We start from the raw sequence: 17,286 nt of genomic DNA on the forward strand, positions 1-17,286 counted from the left end.
ATCTAGGTACGTACAGGGAAAAGACTTTTGAAATAAAAAATATCACAATAGCATGTATATTATATTTATGTGTACTGCTGTGGTGCCAACCAGAAAACCTTATATAAAAGCCAAAAAGACACTTGGAACTCATATGGTATTAGGACTATTGTAACGCATGTTGGGTGTGGGCTTGGTCCTCAGGAAGCCATGAGCAAATTAAATTACAATTACGATCTAATAAACCTCCTTTTCCAAAACAGCACTAACTGTCAGCGCTCACAGTTACAACTTTATCTATGAAAAGGTGACCCTAAAACACTCCAATTGCCTTAAAATAATCCATTAATTAAACCCACATAGCTCACAAATGACAAAATCATAAAAAACAGCTCCACGATATTTTAATCTGCAGCCTCTCACCTCACAATGGGCCACAAGCTGTAATCAGCCTTTAGAGCAGTTTAAGATTTTAATCATTTAATGTCATTTGTGGAACAGGTAAACCCTTGATGAATTTTTTATTTTATCTTTATTACACCTTTATTCTTAAACTCATTCAGAACACTAGCCTTTTTTGTAGACTTCTAATTTTCAATTTTAAAGCACCAACTAATACTGAAGAAAGTAGTATAAAATCGAATACTTTTAAGGCAATTGAATTATAATCCTTTTCCCCCTCTGTTTTGTCCATTGTTGATCGTTCTGAGAGGTGGTTTACTTCTGAGTTTCTGGACCCTAAAACACTAACATACCTCCTATTAGGAAAACAGAACAAACCAAGTTTCTATAGATTCCTACATAGAAATGACACATTAGCAGATTACTTTACCTCAATCACACATGCAGAACACAGACAGATCCTCACCAAATACAGAATAAAGCGACTATAAAGTATAAATGGAAAAATGCAGACAAACTGACGGGGAAACCGCAACAAGTCAGACTCCATACATAGTGCACTAATGGAAAAACAAAATCACCATTCTTCAGAAAACAAACAAAAAATATCAATAAATATAAAGAACCAATCATAATAGTAAAACCATATTAATAAAAAGAATTAGTATTTCAAAACAATGGATGAACAGAACATGCAATAATTTAAAACTTTAAAAATTTCCCAAACACCAATAAAATATTTCAAAACAGCATACACGAAAACCCCCCAATTAATTAAAATCAATAAGGATAAAAAAAATTCACTCACTCCATATCTGGGAACTTTTGACTTCCAATTATCCTGTGATTGTCAAGAATTAGTGGGAGGGGAAGAGAGGTGCACAAACTTTCTCCTCTCTCTTATACACAGATGTTCATCTTCAAAATTACACAGACACATGCTTTCAAAACACACACACACTTCAGACACACACGCAGGCTCCCTCCCTCTCTCTCAGGCGCGCACACACACACACACACACACACGCTGGCTCCCCCTGAAGAGAATTGATTCCTTGAATATTAAAGATTAAGTATGTCACAAATTCTGTTGTTAGATATGGAGTTTATAAGATGATGTTTGGAGAGCACCCTTAATGTGGGATTTCATGTCTAAACTGGGGTCAAAGACACTCCCAGGTTCCAAGCAGTATGAGAGATTTGGAAAGTAGCATTACAAAAGGAAAAACTGTGTGGCATATCTGAGGGGGCAGAATTGTCAGATACCATGATCTCTGTTTTTGACAGGTTTAAACAAAGCTTATTATGAGACAGCCATGCATTGATGGATGATAGAGAGCTATAAACTGAGCAGCGGATTGCCAGTTGTATTTGATTGGAAAGAAGAACTGAATGTCATCAACATAAAGTAGGTGTGAAAGACCTAAAGTGGAAAGAAGAGAGCAGATGAGAGCAATGTAAATATTAAATAAGGATGTGGATAATGCAGAACCTTGAGGGACACCAGTGCTAACAGGAAACCAATGTGAAGTGGATGAATGCAGGTGGATCTACTGGGAGCAAAGTTGAAAGGTATGATTTAAACCAGATATATACTGTTCCGGCCAGGCCGATCTCGGCAAGACATAAGAAAAGTATATCATGGTTAATAGTATCAAACATAGCAGAGAGATCTAGGAAAATTGAGATGTAAAAGGTTCCAGAATTAAATCTGCGATGGATTGTATCATTGCTGGATAAGAGTAATGTTTCTGTGCTATGATGAGATCTAAAGTCAAATTGAAATTGATCCAATATTGAATGGTTATTGAGATGTTGAGTTAACTGTTTGAGAACCACAGATTCAATTATTTTAGAGAGAAACGTGGAGGATGGATATTAGACAGAAATTATTGAAGTTAGTACCGTCGGCAGATGATTTTTTTTTTTAGATCGGAAATTTTTAAGGGAGAGGGAAGGATTCCAGAAGAAAGATAAGCATTTACAATGTGTGCGATAGGTTCAGAGATACAATCCCTGATCAGTTTTAACAGAGTAGTGGAACAAGGACTTAATAGGCACATAGAAGACTTCATTTTTGAGACGATTTGGAGAGTTTGTGTTATGGAAACATTTTCAAAGGTGATCCAATGGAAGGAGATGTCACATCAGATACTTGTGGGATGGGGTAGGTATATGAAGGGAAAGATTTGACAATGTTGGTAATTTTAGAGCAAAGGTTTTGTAAAGTTCCGGAGATGAGGTAGCAATTGGATATTTATATGTAAGGTCTCGGCATGTGGTGACAAATTTTACTGTGTTAAACAGTGTTTGAGGATTGTTACCAGAAGCTCTAATGCATTTAGAGTAATAACATTCTTTGCAGAATTGTGGCTTTATATTTTGTTAGCCATTCAATATAATGTTTTTGATTGCTGGAGGTTAGTTTCCTCCAAGAATCTTCAGCATGTCGTAGGGCTTTTATCATAGTGGATAAGATGGGAGTATACCAAGGAGCATGTTTCCTATGAATAGTGATTTTCTTTATTGTAGCTAGTTCATCTAGAGTGCCCAATAATGCTTAGTTCCAGATATCAACAACCATGGTCTCGAATGAGTCATCTGGGAAGTTAGAAATCATGGGAAGTAATTGCTCTTTAAAATGGTCAGGGTCAATATGTTTCCGTTTAAAGATCGTGCCAGAAAGGGAATCAGAGGTGAAGGAAACTGAGTTGATGCCAATAGTGGCACAGATTAGGAAATGATCAGACCAAGGAGCAGCTATAAATGGTAATATTAGCCACACTGGAAGAAAATTCAGCAGGATTAAGAAAGAACAGATCTAAAATATGTCCACTTTTATGAGTTACAGTAGTAAATTTGTTGCCAATCACAGGCTTGCATAGTGCTAAGAAATAGGTCACAAGCATGAGAGTGAGGGTCTTGACCTACATGCAAGTTCAAGTCTAACAAGATGAATGTCTTCTAGGGAGAAGAGTAAACAGGCAGAAATTCAGTAAGAGGACAGCAATTATGAGCAAGACAACCAGGAGGACAATATACTAGACATAGATTGAAATCTTTGCTAGTAAGAAGCATGACTTCAAAAGGGACAGTCATATCAACTTGTACTTGAGTAGAATTCAGATTAAGTTTGTGAAAGATAAAGTCCACTGCCACGATGACGCAGGCAAAGGAGAGAACAATGTGTGTACTCTGAGGGACAACATTGATTCAAAAACAGAGTGAGTGTCAGAGATCCAAGCTTCAGTTACATAGACAATCTGGTTTGCTGACAGAAAGAGCACTAAAAATAGGTGCTTTTTTAGACAACGAGCACACATTAAATCAGGAACAGTGAGATTGCAGTAGAAACAGTTAACTTCAATGGTTGTAATGGAATATTGATTAATGCAGACCTGAGCTCTGGATGACAAGGTTTAGGTCGCAGGAGTCCATATTGTCCATCGCCAATAGCCGTTAAGTTCTCCATAATGAGTAAAAGAACAAAGTTCCAGATGTCTGAAAGCTGAAGGTGCGCATGAAGGGATGAACAAAGGGGCAAGCTCCTTTGTGCTCCTTCATGCGCACGCTCCAACAGCACAGCACAGCACCTCTGGAATCCATGGCCCAATTCAAAGGGACCGGTGCCCCTGGATGATCTAAAGGGGACAGGACTCACAGGTGCCCCTGGATGATCTCAAGGGGGTGGGAGACAGTAACAAGGTGAGACTGGCAGAGCAGTATCCAAGTGCAAGGGAGAACTGCGATGCTAAGGGTCCCTTGGCACACAGTCAAGGTAGCAGATATCAAGTAGGCAGGCAGCTGATGCTTCCTCTCTGCTGCGCGCTCACATCCCTTCCCCTCACACAGACTCTCTAACTTTCACATACACAGTCTCACACAGACTCCCTCTCTCTCTTGCACACACACACCCTCACACGTTTCCTCTCTGCTGCACACCCACATACCCTCAACACAGGCTTCCTCTATACCTCACACACACACACCCTTTTACACAGGCTCCCTCTCTCGCACAAGCACACACACTCATATGGAGTTTCTCACTCTTGCACAAAACACACTCCCCCCACCGCCCATCACACAGATTCCCTCTCTCTGGCACACACACCCTCAAAAAAGCTACCTCTATTTCTCACCTTCACACACACACACACACACCCTCACACATTCTCTCACGTATACGTTCCCTCTTTCACACACAAACATGCACCCTCCCTCGCCCATACTCACAGTTCCTCTCACGCACATACAGGCTCCCAAATTCTTACTCAGAAACACATCCTTGATGCACACTTCCTTATCCCCTCTGCTTCTTCCTTCCCTTCCTTGTCTTTTTTTGCTCCCTCCCCCCCAGGTTAAGCATTTCAGCTTTAGGATGTTTTAATTGTTTTTGCCAGTACAATAAAATACAAAAAAGCCGAAGTTTCAGCTGCAGGAAGGTGCCGGGGGGGGCCTAAATTGAGCGGGAAACATCACAGCAGGACTGGAAACTAGAGGGAAGTGAACATATTTTTTCAAATGTGCATGCATTTTCATTTTTGGCAGGAACATAGCCTGCTGAGCCACAGAGAGTGGCAGCACAAGATAGCGCTGGGTTTGCAGCACGAGAGGAAATCAGAATTTCCAAAGCAGCCCAACTAACATCAGATGGCTGCAAACGGATAGGCTCCGCTCATGGACAGCTATTTTTCGGACCTCTGATCTTCACTGCAAGTGGAATCCCAAATTCTGCACAAAAATAGTAAATTCTGTGGAGGGGAATTCTGCACAAATTCTGTGCTCCACATTAATGCAGAATTCCTACAGGAGTAACATTGTGTTTAACTTATTTTCAAGTCTGATCTAAGTCATCTAGTGGTCTTTAATTAATATATCAAGTTTTGAGTGAACAGTTAGCAAGCAGAAATAATTACAAATTGTTCCTAGTCTGCAGAAAACTGTGGATCTAATTTAAGGACAAGGGAAGTAAAAGTATCAGTTCTAAAAACAAAAATTAAAAAAAAAAAAAAGCCTCGCTTCATCTATGTCCTGTTAAATCTAGAGTAAGAGAAATATTTTTCCAGGTCTGATTCCATTGAGTCTTATTCTGAAATGTGAGATTAACTTCCTTCCACAGTTTCAGCTGAAAGACCTGCAGTTTGGCTTGATATTCTCCTAAATCTTTGTTTCTATCTAAATCTGTAGCTGGTTGAGAGAGACTCAGAAGATTTCTCTTCTACAACAGTCTTTAGCCACTCTGTTTAATTACACTGGTAAGTACTTTCATGTATTGAAGACTATGCTGTTATGTATTTTTATGTATCAGTCCTTTTCCTTGTATTGCTATTTTTCATCTGGTTTTTCAAAAATGATTAAAAAAACATTTACAAACACAGAACTACAAAACATCATAGAAAAATATATCCCAAAAAGCATGATCATAAAGAACTCAAGTTAATGTTTCTTTGCCAGATAAAAATATATTTGTCCTAAGAATAGCTGCATTATTTTAACTATCAAATTTTACTTCCTATAACATCTATACATATGTATCAGTTCCATTTTGTTTGAAATTAAAAAAAAAAATTATCAAAAGCAACCTAAGTCATGAATAAAATACAGAATGCTTCTGACTGACTTAAAAATACAACTCTAAATACGGGAAAAATTACACCTTAAGCAGGATATTCTAAATGAATAATGTAGGTTGTGCAATATGAAAAAAAAAACATTTGATGCTGCAAGTTTTTTTGCATGGACAATGGGATTTAAGAGCCTTTAGAAACTCAAAAATTACAAAACATTTTCCCCAAATGTACACGATTGTGTGACAGGAGCAAGCAAGAAAAATCTTGGAAGAAGCTGACTAAGGTCTTACAGCTTTTCTTATTCCCAATTCAATAAGGCCGGTTTTCCAAAACAAGTTCATTTCTTAGTGGAACACAGGATTTGGGGCCACTTGGCAACAGTGCTCATAACATGATCAGATTTAAACTAATAACTGGAAAGGGGACAATAAGTAAATCTGCAACTCTAACACTAAACTTTCAAAAGGGAAACTGATAAAATGAGGAAAATAGTTAGAAAAAAACCTGAAAGGTGCAGCAAAGGTTAAAAGTGTTCAACAGGCATGGACATTGTTTAAAAATACAATCCTACAGGCGCAGTCCATATGTATTCCACACAAAAAGGTGGAAGGAAGACAAAATGATTACCATCATGGTTAAAAGGTGAGGTCAGAGAGGCTATTTTAGCCAAAAAACATCCTTCAAAAATTGAAAGAAGAATCCATCTGAAGAAAATAGGATAAAACATAAGCATTGTCAAGTTAAGTGTAAAACATTGATAAGACAGGCAAAAAAAAATTTGAAAAGTGCCTCACCATCAGGCGCCGCGCGCCGAAGGGGCGCAACAAAGGGGTTCTCCCCTTTGTGCACCCCTTCAAGCAACTCTTTGTGCTTCATTTAATATTTTTTCTTTTATGTTTTCTGTTAAGTAACCTTTTTTTCAAGTTCCTACCTTATGCCTTTGTTAACAATTTTATTATAAATGTTCTCTGTATTTGACTATGGAAATATTTTTTCCTGCTTTTTCTGTTTTATGTAAACTGGTATGATTTGCATTTTAATGTAAGAATGTCGGCATAAAAATTATAAATAAATAAAATAAATAAATAAATGAAGTTGGCCATAGAGGCAAAAACTCATAATAAAAACTTTTTAAAATATATCTGAAGCAAAAAACCAGTGAGGAAGTCGGTTGGACCATTAGATGACTGAAGGGTTAAAGGGGCTCTTAGGGAAGATAAGGCAATTGCAGAAAGACTAAATTAATTCTTTGCTTCCGTGTTTACTAATGAGGATGTTGGGGAGATACCAGTTCCAGAGATGGTTTTCAGGGGTGATAAGTCAGATGAACTGAACGAAATCACTGTGAACCTGGAAGATGTAGTAGGCCAGATTTACAAATTACAGAGAAGCAAATCACCTGGACCAGATGGTATGCATCCCAGGGTACTGAAGGAACTAAAAAATGAAATGTCTGATCTATTAGTTAAAATTTGCAACCTATCATTAAAATTATCCATTGTACCTGAAGACTGAAGGGTGGCCAGTGTAACCCCAAATATTTAAAAAAGGCTCCCGGGCGATCCGGATAACTATAGACCAGTGAGCCTGAATTCAGTGCCGGGAAAAATAGTGTAAACTATTCTCAAGATCAAAATCGTAGAGCATATAGAGAGACATGATTTAATGGAACACAGTCAACATGGATTTACCCAAGGGAAGTCTTGCCTAACAAATCTGCTTCATTTTTTGAAGGGGTTAATAAACATGTGGATAAAGGTGAACTGGTAGATGTAGTGTATTTGTCAAACGCCTTCTGAAAATCCAAAGTCCCTCATGAGAGGCTTCTAAGAAAACTAAAAAGTCATGTGACAGGAGGTGATGTCCCTTCATGGATTTCAAACTGGTTAAAAGACAGGAAAGAGTAGGATTAAATGGTCAATTTTCTCAGTGGAAAAGGGTAAACAGTGGAGTGCCTCAGGGACCTGTACTTGGACCGGTGCTTTTCTATCTATATATATATGATCTGGAAAGGAATACCAGTGAGGTTATCAAATTTGCAGATGATACAAAATTATTCAGAGTAGTTGAATCACAAGCGGACTGTGATACATTACAGGAGGACCTTGCAAGATTGGAAGATTGGGCATCCAAATGGCAGATGAAATTTAATGTGGACAAGTGCAAGATGTTGCATATAGGGAAAAATAACCCTTGCTGTAATTACACAATGTTAGGTTCCATATTAGGAGCTACCACCCAGGAAAAAGATCTAGGCATCATAGTGGATAATATGTCAAAATCTTCGGCTCAGTGTGCTGCAGCAGTCAAAAAAGCACCAGAATGTTAGGAATTATTAGGAAGGGAATGGTTAATAAAACTGAAAATGTCATAGTGCCTCTATATCGCACCATGGTGAGACTGCAACTTGAATTTTGTGTACAATTCTGGTCGCCGCATCTCAAAAAAGATACAATTGCGATGGAGAAGGTACAGGGAAAGGCAACCAAAATGATAAAGGGGATGGAACAGCTGCCCTATGAGGAAAGGCTGGAGAGGTTAGGGCTGTTCAGCTTGGAGAAGAGACAGCTGAGGGGGGACATGATAGAGGTCTTTAAGATGAGAGGTCTTGAGGTCTTGAACGAGTAGATGTGAAATCTGTTATTTTACTCTTTCGAATAATAGAAGGATTAGGGGGCATTCCATGAAGTTAGCAAGTAGCACATTTTAGAGTAATAGGAGAAAATTATTTTTCACTTAATGCACAATAAAGCTCTGGAATTTCTTGCCAGAGGATGTGGTTAGTGCAGTTACTGTAGCTGGGTTCAAAAAAAGGTTTAGATAAGTTATTGGAGGAGAAGTCCATTAACTGCTAAAAATCAAGTTTACTTAGGGAATAGCCACTGCTATTAATGCAGAGGCATGGGATCTTCTTGGTGTTTGGGTAATTGCCAGGTTCTTGTGGCCTAGTTTGGCCTCTGTTGGAAACAGGATGCTGGGCTTGATGGACTCTTGGTCTGACCCAGCATGGCAGTTTCTTGTTATTATGTTCTTAAGTATTTATGGCAAATTATAAGTTGGCTGCCCAAGAGGAGACACTCATGTTTTAACTTTTCATCAGGAATTAATGCAGAAGCACAATCAGGAATATCTGTTCATGTGAATTACCTGTAGCATTTCCTCTACTTAGAAAGTATTATATAATTCTAAAGTAGTCATATTAATATCACTGGATTGCCTTATTCCTTTTATGCATCACTTACCGTAGTATACCAGGCATTTTATAGCATCCTCTTGTTATACTGAAAATCACTAAGCATAAATCTTATGGATTACGTATGCACCACATGCACTAGGACAAGCCTATGTGTTCACAATTTGTAGACGACAGAACTATTTTATCAAAGGGCTCTCTCTCACTTTAAGTGGGTAAATCTTTAGAGTCCATAGTAAGGAGAAAGCAACTAATTTACAGATACATGTACATTTTACACAGAAGTTTGTATTTCTATTACAAATACACAATATTAAGTATACATCTACATTTTCTATTTTAGAGACATACATAAGTAATATATCTATTACCAAGAACCAGGCAGATTGGTTGGATTTTTCCATCTACCTGTTATAAAGCATTTCAATATAAATATTTATAATAATCCAAGAGCCTGATTTACCAACTAAATCACTTTCTCTCAGGAAGGAGTTTTCAGCTCTAACCATCTCCCTGGAAGCTCTCCAGCAGATCATCTCCTCTCCTACTAGGACACTATTCCAGGGTAATGCAAAGGGATGGCTTTAAACCATGGAAGATACCATGACTGTCTCTGTACTAAAGACATTAACTTTGATGGGGAAAGCAGAGGGTTACTACACTAGTTTATTTTCCTGGTTTATTTTTTTGTATCCTGGTGTATGTGTAATTTCCTGATGGTTTACTGTCCTTTCCCTCCTCACTATTTTGGAGAAATTAAATTTCACAGCACTGACATATAAGAACATAAGAAAATGCCATACTGGGTCAGACCAAGGTTCCATCAAGCCCAGCATCCTGTTTGTAATAGTGGCCAATCCAGGCCACAAAGTATCTGGCAGGTATCCCAACACTAAGTAGATCCCATGCTACTGATGCTAGTAATCGTAGTGGCTATTTTCTAAGTCAACTTGATTAATAGCTGCTAATGGATTTCTCCTCCAAAAACTTAACCAAACCTTTTTTTAAACCCAGCTTCAGTAACTCATTAACCACATCCCCTGGCAACAAATTCCAGAGTGTAATTGTGCGTAGAATGAAAAAGAACTTTCTCCAATTAGTTTCAAATGTGCTACATGCTAACTTCCATGGAGTGCCCCCTAGTCCTTCTATTAGCCAAAAGAGTAAATAACCGATTCACATTTACCCGTTCTAGACCTCATGATTTTAAACACCTCTATCATATCCCCTCCTCAGCCGTCTCTTCTCCAAGCTGAACAGCCCTAACCTCTTTAATCTTTCCTCATAAGGGTCCAGTTCCACCACCTTTATCATTTTGGTCGACCTTCTCTTTTTTCTTCTCATAGCAACATAGTACATGATAGAAGATGAAGACCAAAATGGCCAGCCAGTCTGCCAAGTTGAGATTCATCCTCTTTTGGTAAACATTCATATAAAATTCCTAAATACAACCCAACACCAACTCCCCATTGGGTCTTCCACCCAATTTCTCAAGCCTCCTCTTGTATCTATCTCAAGCATGGCCAAGTCCATCAGAATCAACATAGACTTGGCTTCTCCTTTCTTTGAATCCTGATGAAGTCCTGTTAAATGGAACTTTCTCCGAAGAAAGAGCGGTTTTAAGTGGTGTACCGCAAGGATCAGTGTTGGGACCGGTCCTGTTCAATATCTTTGTGAGCGACATTGCAGACGGGATAGAAGGTAAGGTTTGTCTTTTTGCGGATGACACTAAGATCTGCAACAGAGTGGACACACCGGAAGGAGTGGAGAGAATGAGACGGGATTTAAGGAAACTGGAAGAGTGGTCGAAGATATGGCAGCTGAGATTCAATGCCAAGAAGTGCAAAGTCATGCATATGGGGAGTGGAAATCCGAATGAACTGTATTCGATGGGGGGGGGGGGGGAGGCTGATGAGCACGGAGCAGGAGAGAGACCTTGGGGTTATAGTGTCTAATGATATGAAGTCTGCGAAACAATGCAACAAGGCGATAGCAAAAGCCAGAAGAATGCTGGGATGCATAGAGAGGAATATCGAGTAAGAAAAGGGAAGTGATTATCCCCTTGTACAGGTCCTTGGTGAGGCCTCACCTGGTGTACTGTGTTGAGTTCTGGAGACCATATCTACAAAGAGACAAGGACAAGATGGAAGCGGTACAGAGAAGGGCGACCAGGAAGGTGGAGGGTCATCATCGGATGACATATGAGGAGAGATTGAAGAATCTAAATATGTACTTCCCTGGAGGAAAGGAGGAGCAGGGGTGATATGATTCAGACTTTCAGATACTTGAAAAACTTTAATGATCCAAAGACAACGACAAACCTTTTCCGTCGGAAAAAAATCAGCAGAACCAGAGGTCACGAGCTGAGACTCCAGGGAGGAAGACTAAGAACCAATGTCAGGAAGTATTTCTTCACGGAAAGGGTGGTAGATGCCTGGAATGCCCTTCCGGAGGAAGTGGTGAAGTCTAAAACTGTGAACGACTTCAAAGGGGCGTGGGATAAACACTGAGGATCCATCAAGTCTAGAGGGCGTGAATAAAGTACAGGCAGCAAAACACTGCACGGAGCGGCAGTAGCCACAGAGGCATTCAAACACTGCATGGAGCGGCAGTAGCCACAGAGGCATTCATGGAGCGGGATGCTAGTGGCCAGTAGTTAGTGTTCCACCTTCACGGAGCGGAAGGATGGAGGGCTGCTATCTCAAAAAAAATAAAATAAAATAAAACAAACAAAAAAATAAAAACAGGGGTGGGTAAGAGTATGGGGCAGGGGTGTGGCCTGCTTGTTGCGGCGATTGCTACCCCTAATTGACCTGGATGTCACTTGGATGCAGATACGGCGCTGCTCTCTAGATTGGTGGTGGGGTGGAGGGGAATTAGGGCTGGAGGGTACTGGAAGCCAATAGTGACAGGTGGGAGAGAAAAAGGGAAAAAAAAAATGGATAAAGTGCGTGGCTTGCTGGGCAGACTGGATGGGCTGTTTGGTCTTCTTCTGCTATCGTTTCTATGTAAGTCATACCACTACTGTTTTGAGGTGGTACTGCTACTCCATGAAGCTTACCTCCATGCTTTCTTGGAGCTCAGATTCATTGTACCACTGTTATTTTGGGATGAAATTGCTGCTCTGTGCATGTTAGTCCAATGTACTTCATTTTCATCCTCTTGCCCCTCTATGCTTATCCTATACATTTTTTAAATCTGCTACAGCATTTGTCTCCACAGTCTCCTCCAGAAGGGCAGCACCTACCCTTTCTGTAAAAAATGTCCTGATTTGTTTGAGTCTTCCCCCTCTAAGATTCACAGCATGACCTTTAGTTCTACAACTTCCCTTCTAGTGAAAAGGTTTACCTCTTGTACACCATTAATACTTTTCAGGTATTTAAATGTCTCTATCATATTCCCCCTTCTGGGGTATACATATGTAGGTCTTTCAGTCTCATCTCATATAGCTTTTGGTGCAAGTCCCCACATCATTCTGGTTGCCGTTCGCTGAAGCGTCTCTAGCTTCTTTCCTATTTGAGATATGGCCTCTACTACCATGACTACTAAACATTTCTATAGCGCTACACAACATATGCAGCACTATAAGTCCAGAACTGAATGTAGTATTCCAGGTGAGGTATTACCAATGATCTGTATAGGGGCATTATCTCCTTTTCTCTGCTGATTATGCTCTTTCTATACACCAAGCATTCTCCTGACTCTGGCCACTGCCTTATCACACTGATTCACTATCTTGATATTATCAGACACCATCATCCCAAAGGTCTCTCTCCTGGTCAGTGCATATCAGCTCTTCTCTTTCCAATATGTACAATTCCTTCAAAGATCTGCACACCAAATGTATGACACTGCACTTTTTCACACACTCTTAAATGTCAAGCATCTGACCACTTAAACTCCTTTAGAACACTTCTCATTCTGTCTTGTCCATACAGATATTCCACCTGCGCATTTCCAAGTTGTCTAACAAACAATAAAACAGTCACATGATGGGACCCAAATTGTGGAATGCAGCTTCATAAGTATTAAGAGCCATTGAAGATTATCTTGGATTTAGAAATTCATGCAAGACTTGACTATTAGGTCCACCTTCCTGGAATATTTTTCATTTTCCAGTGACTCACCCTTATACTAATCAGCTTAAAGATCTCTATCCAGAACCTACCCTGGACCATGCCTAATTCAACATCCCATAATGTACTGAAAATACCAAAGACACTCCCAATACCTCCTAACTGTTCCAAGAATTGAAACTTCTTATGACTCCTTCCCTACCCACCTAACCTATTACAAATGAGGTAGGGTCCTTCTTTTTAGGTTTAAACCAGTTTTCATCCTAATTTTATGTGGCTTTAGCTGTAGATGCAGCGTTCAACAGCATCTGGGAGCCAGTGAAGCATAAGAGCCTGCTGCATTCAATTCCCGCTCTCCCCCGAGCAGTTAAAATATGTCTCAAACCTTCTCCCAACAGCAGCTGCACTCTCCTACAGGAGAAGAAAGGAGCCACATAGGCTCAGTTCTATGTAACTTCATTTATTTGCCTGCTTCCCTGATGTAGGAAGATTAGATCATACCAAACTGAGCCTGCATAGCTCCTCTCAGCTCCTGTAGGAGAGCTCAGTTACCATCTGGAGAAGGATTGGCCTGCTGGTTTACTGCTAGAAAACAGCTTAAGCTAAAGCACCAATCCTAACACAGCTCTGCAGTCACCCACCCAAGCAAGCAGCTGCCCCCCACCAGAAGAACTTCCTGGCAAGTCAAAAATGCAGTGCAGGCTGCACTGTAGAACACGGGAACATGAGAAGCTGCCAAAAATGGAGGGAAGAGCAATCTGGATTCACCACAGCCACTAAGGATCAATAATGTTTGGGGGAAGGGTGAAGGATATTTTTGAAAAAGAAGACCATGAAGAAGGAGAGTGGGAGAAAAAGGGGACATGTTCTGGAGAGAAGTAAAGGTATCAGGATCATTTGACGATTCATTTGAGGAGAGGTCACATAGGCAGGAGTGAATGGGACAGTTAGACTTCTGTCCACAAAAATACATTTCAATTTCTCCTGGAAAAATGATGAATAATTTTCTCCCCTTGATTTTCTTTTGTTTTTGTTCTTGTCAAATTCTCGGGAAAAATAAAAACCCTAACTGAAAGACCTTAAACATAAAACTTCTCACCATTATTGATTTGATCTTCGCTATCTGTACTGCTATTACAGCATTGATATATATTGAAGGAATATCAACAGCAATATACTGTGTCAAAAGACAATGAGGGAACCCCTACATTAACAAATTTATTATTCCTTAAGTATTAGCCAATCATAATAGGCACTCCAGGTGAAATGGCGCCTTCATTGCCTTTTATTTCATCATAGGCCATGGTGTATATAGTGAATTCATATTTTTAAAGCAATTTTTCTTATTCTAATAAAATGTTTCTTAGAGCCATTTGAATGAGTCCATCTGAAAGTCAAAAGAACGCCAACATTGACCATTGATCTGCATCAGGGGGCTGAAGATGGAATGTTTAAATACATGCCTTGTAACTTTCATGTACTTATCAATTGTTGGGCAATATTAAATCATTCCAGATCAAAGTTTAGTCCAGATGGAGAGAATGGATTAATACATATTGTACATATACTAAACTATGCTGAACACCAACCAACCAGTTTGATGCTGCAGCATTTAAAAATAAACACACACATTAAATACCTGCAAATGCACTTAAAATGTGTTAAATGATAGTATTACCACAAGTATTAAACATTTTACACAAAATGCAGACTTGTATGTAAAAAGTTTAAATGAGCTGATTAAATACAAAGTCAGCTTATTTAAACTTTATGAACTTCTCATTAATGCATAAAGTCAACTATGCCTCCAGAGATATAGCTAAGGAGGAAATTTTATAATAGGCTGCAGAAAATGTCAGACTGTTAAGCACCCAAGTTACACCAACTTTCAAAAGTGAACTTATGCATGTAAGTACATTTAAAAAACATTATCCCTGCAAAATTATGCAAACTTAATTACATGTTATTTGGTGCATGCAGTTTTATTGAGAGAATTTGCACGCAGTTTTTAAAAATCAAGAAAGTGTGCACAAGTCCCAACCCCAACTTGATTAAATCCCTTGCAACACTTTTCCCCTATGAGCATAAAGTTATGCGCTTACAAAGGTCCAAATTCAGGTGCTGGCTGGCTAGCAAAGTTAGCCAGATAAACCTATCCAGCAAACATTGCAGGGATATTCCGCTGGATAGCTGGCTCCACCTAAAAAATCTCCACCCCTTCACCTATCCCTGAGCTAGCCAGATAGCTTTTTAGACTAATAAACAGTTATCCAGCCATCTTGGGGCCACAGTCAGCACGACTGGATTTTCAAATCCCACCACTTGTCCAGCTAAGTCAGAACTTAGCCAGGCAAGTGGCATAAAATATGGATCTCTGAGAGTGAGCCCTTGCTACTGTGACGAGAGTGAGCCCTTGCTACTGAGAAGTAGCTGATGCAGCCTCTTGGGCAAACCTACAAGGTCTATGCCAACAGCTGGCAAACTCGCCCTGAAGAAGAACAGACCTATACCCTATACCAGCCGCCTTCCCCACAGGTTGAGCCCTTGGGTTCTGGTGGCTGGTAGGATTTAGTTAGGTCCTTAGGGCAGTAGAGACAGAAAAAGTCCAAGTGCACGTCAGGGTCAGGACAGAAAGCAGGCTCGAGATACTGAGAATAGGCCAATGGTCAGGGCAGGTGGCAAGTAAACAGTCTGTTGTAAGGTAAGAAGGTCCAGGCAGCAGGCAATCATGATCAGGTCCAAACCAAGAGGTCAGGCCAAGGATAGATGAAGACACATAAGAGGTACTGGACGAAGCAAGGCTGGAGCACAGGCACAAATCAGCAACAAACAGGAACACAGGAACATGCACTGATCAAGGTTGGAGACCCGTAGCCAAGGCATCAAAGTGCCGGTGGGGCGCTTGAGTACAGGAGCCATTGATTTCATTGGTGCGTACCAGCAGAGGGCTTTCCCGCCACAAGGCCTTTAAAGTATACATGCACCTAAGAAGGGCATGGTGGGTCCGGATGCTGGGCATTTCCATTCACAGTATGGTCTGTGAGTGCAGCCAGTCACAGGTCTACCCCACAATTAGCCAAATGTAACCACAATACGCATAATTTTATACTCCTATTACTCATTCAATTTTCTGAAGGACCATTTCTTTAGGTAAAACACTACTTTACCTGCCTAAATCCCTATGAAACTTACAGTCTAAGTCTTTTGCTTTAAGCGAGCACAATAACACAGATGCATTAATATGATATACCACTTAATGCACAATTTTGATGTTATTTGGTTCTCCCCTTGGTAGAAGGGTTCTTCCAGTTATTATCCATTATGGAGTGAGTCAGACGTAAGAAGGAGCATTAATGTGTGCATTAGAATCACATTTTAACACCGTTTTTTACGTGCTTTAGTAATGAAATCCCTTACTGGGAGATTAGTCATGCTGCAGTAGGGCTAACACACAAACAACTCATATCGCAAAATGCAGCCCTATCGTGGCAATATCTATAATTTGCACATTTTTTTTATTTATTTCTGTACACTATCAAGGGGAGTCGCCTCAGATATAACATTAGATAAGAAACGATTACAAATATTAAAATTATAGCATTAAATTCCACAAAACACCTTAAAATCACAAATTGAATCTAATTATAATCTAACTTTTTGTTTTACTTGTAACCATCTGAAATAAGTTGCCTTTAGACTTACCAGCTCATGTTCTAACTCTCCTAATTGCATCCAAATAACCAGGTATTTTGAATCTTTCTTAAAAAAGAAATTTTCCACAGATTACCTGCCCTATTATAACCTCCTTTGCATGAGATTTGCATGCATGAATTTTGCAAATCCAAGCAAAGCAGTTCATGCATATGTAATCCCAAGTAAATAAGTGAATGCGGACAACTTTGAAAGTTGTCAGCCATGTTATTTAGCTTTAGTTCCTAGAAAAACAGTAACCTAACGCTGGAGCATAGAGATCCTAACAGGTCCCAATGCTCCCATGTTAGATTTAAAGGGCCAATCAATGGAAAAAAATGGTGCCCCAAAGTGTAAAAATTGTGCAGGGGGGGGG

The 17,286-nt window shown here is 39.7% G+C and overlaps 1 protein-coding gene across 4 annotated transcripts in view; it reads right to left on the reverse strand.

Moving 5' to 3' along the window:
* FANCM (FA complementation group M) overlaps positions 1-17,286 on the reverse strand; it is a 293,517-nt gene that overhangs the window by 126,846 nt on the left and 149,385 nt on the right. The window lies entirely within an intron of this gene.

The sequence above is a fragment of the Rhinatrema bivittatum genome, chromosome 4, assembly GCF_901001135.1.
Source record: "Rhinatrema bivittatum chromosome 4, aRhiBiv1.1, whole genome shotgun sequence".
Classification (NCBI taxonomy): domain Eukaryota; kingdom Metazoa; phylum Chordata; class Amphibia; order Gymnophiona; family Rhinatrematidae; genus Rhinatrema; species Rhinatrema bivittatum.